Here is a 2,957-nt window from a genome sequence, read left to right on the forward strand (position 1 = left end):
AAAGTGCTAAAGTATACAACAGTGACTATGCTATAAGGAAAAGTCTCTTCCCAGGAGGTTAATGGCACACTAAAGGAAAAAGTATATATGAATATATGTGATGCACCATACCCCTGTCTCAGGACAGAAGTCCTTAGGATGCTAATAAGATATTCTGCCCATTTTCGTTAAGAGATCATTGTGCTGGATGGAGATTTACCTAAGATATCATGGGTCCTTCTACTGACTCACCTAACAGAAATTCATCTCAACTTACTTGGTGGCAGGCCTGGTGCTAGGTCATGGGAACTCAGGGGAAAACAAGTGACACTTGGCAATCCAGGAGAGCTTACTCACTACTCTCTACTGTGAGGGACCCATAACAAATCAAAACAAAAAGAAATGGGGTGGTTACCTATCATGAGAAGTGTTAGGAAGGAAAAACAAAGTATGTTTGAAGGGGGTGAAAGACTCTGCATTTAGGACTGTGAGACAAAGACCACCTCTCTGAAGAGAGGACATTGGAGATGAGTCTGACTGTCATGAAGAAGCCAGTCCTGAGAGGAGAAGGAAGGATGTTCTAGGGAGCATCACTGACAAAGGCCTGAGGCAGGAAACAGTGTGGCATACTAGCAGACAGAAAGGAGATGTTCTGCTTCAGTGAAACTCTACTATAAGCAGCACCAAATTATACTACCTCTCTGAGACACAGTGTAGGTAGGTCAGAGTCTTTGCAACCCTTGTGATAGAAAATTGTTCTTGACATCCAACCTAAATGCCTAGTCTTGCTCTCAGAGGAAATAAATCAGCTGTTAGTATCATACACATATCATTCTCTGTCCCTAAAGTTTCATCTTTACTGCAAAACAGTGCCACACAGTACCCATCTTATTTCATATCTTCTTTTATCTAAATGATGACAAGTTCTGAGAGCTCCATACCTCTCGTCTTCCATGACTTCCTTCATCTTCAGAGCCAATGTCTCTGCCTTGATCTGCTTTAACTGGATAGAGACACCAATCTTCTTGGATTCTACTCGGACCATGTTTTCTGGCTGGTCTCCAAGGACGGGAATCCCCACCATGGGCACGCCATGTTGAATGGCCTCCATTACGCTATTCATCCCACCATGGGTGACAAAAAGACGGATGCGTGGGTGAGCTGTTGTAAATCAGGAACAGAGCAGAATATTTCAGGGTGAAGTCTTTCAGAACACCAGGGAAAACATCAGGGCAGAGAACAATACCAAAGGATTTCAAGGGATTTTGAAGAAAATGGATTTACTGATTTAGCGTTTAACACACTCAAAGGTGTATATTCCAAGATAGAAGATTCTGGCCTTGTCTCTGTACAGAGATTCCTCTAAGTCAACCCATATAAGACTCAGAGCCAAAGGAAAGCTACAAAAAACAATGTTAGGCAAGGCATATTCCTCCTCCCAACTATCCATCGATCTATCCATCCATCCATCCATCCTTCTCTCTACTTTGTTTCTCTTTGCATGTCATATGTCTGTTCTCTCTCTTGGTGTTTCCTTCTGTCCCTGTTTCTGTGTCTCACTCTACACATCTTACCTCTCTCCTTCACTGTCCGTTTATTACATCTTATATGAAGACTTAACACTTTCATTGTAATCACATCTCATGCGACATTCCTCAAACATACACTTTAAGTGCATTCTCCTCAATTTCATAAGAAATTTTCTAAAGTTCGGTATGATGGATCCCCCCATCTCAGTATTTCCAGTTCCTATGTGCTACTGCACTCTTTTTTTGAGAAAACCAAAACAATTGTTGATAATGAAGAGTTCATCTCAAAGTGCCTCTCAACAGGAATGTGCATCAGAATCTATTGGTGTTTCCTTGAAAATCAGCATCCATTTCCTTACTCCATACCTTGTAGAAAAACATGCAGAACCCTCTATCCTAAGTTCCCAATATGTATGTGAGCCATAACCTTGGGGTTAACCTCTGAGGTATTCAGTTGTTGTGGCTGCAAGGGTGCTCAAAAAACCAGAACAACTACAAAGAAAACCTTGGAGTATAAGGACCTTATTACCAGTCAATTATATAGACCAAATATCTGGCTTACAGATATCTCACCTTGACAGTCAGATATTTTGGCATATCCATCAGACACCATCAACATCAATTTTTTGAAAATATAACCATATCTTTCGTAGCATAGGAGAATGTACTAACATGTGTGGGAGTGTGTGTCTGTAATCACACGTGGCCTAACAGGTTCTCAAGAGGCCAGGAAAAGCAATAACTAGAAGACCCCTGGTATGTGTTCTCAAAGTCCATAAACTGTATTTGATTGGGTTTGGAAAATTCTTTTCAGTGCAAATATGTTAGGATTAAAATAACCTATTGAAAATACCACTTATGGGTGGCTCAGTTGGTTAAGTGTCCAGCTTAGGCTCAGGTCATGATCTCACAGTTTGTGGGTTTGAGCCCTTTGTCGGGCTCCGTAATGACAACTCAATGTCTGTAACCTGATTCAGATTTTGTCTCTCCCTCTCCCTCTAACCCTCCCCTGCTCACGCTGTCTCTCTCTGTCTCTGAAAAATAAATCAAAAATATTAAAAATTTAAAAAGAGAAAAAAAAAGAAAATATCACTCTGGCTGCAAATATCAGACTAGAATAGAAAGGAAGAAACAAACATGGCAATTTAACCATTTGAGACGTATTGCCTGATTTCTTTGAACTCCAGGTGTCTGCTCCTTTCCTGCACTCTATACATTACCATTAACTACCAACCATCCCTTCTTATGGTGATTGCATTGCCCAGTAGAGTCCCAAAGAGACACAAATAGAAAAAGAGAAATAGATCTGGGTAGTCCTTACCCAAGAGGTCATTCTGAGGAAGCCAGTCCACGATTTTTACATTTGCTGCCAACTTGACATCTTTGGGCCACTTAGAAGCCTTACACATCCATATCACCCCTTGAGAAAGTTGAGCAAAGGCACTGTTC

The 2,957-nt window shown here is 41.0% G+C and overlaps 1 protein-coding gene across 1 annotated transcript in view; it reads left to right on the forward strand.

Annotated features, from left to right (window-relative positions):
* The window catches only part of LOC115293541 (UDP-glucuronosyltransferase 3A2-like), a 54,015-nt gene that overhangs the window by 50,475 nt on the left and 583 nt on the right, over positions 1–2,957 (forward strand). The window lies entirely within an intron of this gene.

This window comes from Suricata suricatta, chromosome 6 (genome assembly GCF_006229205.1).
Source record: "Suricata suricatta isolate VVHF042 chromosome 6, meerkat_22Aug2017_6uvM2_HiC, whole genome shotgun sequence".
NCBI lineage: Eukaryota > Metazoa > Chordata > Mammalia > Carnivora > Herpestidae > Suricata > Suricata suricatta.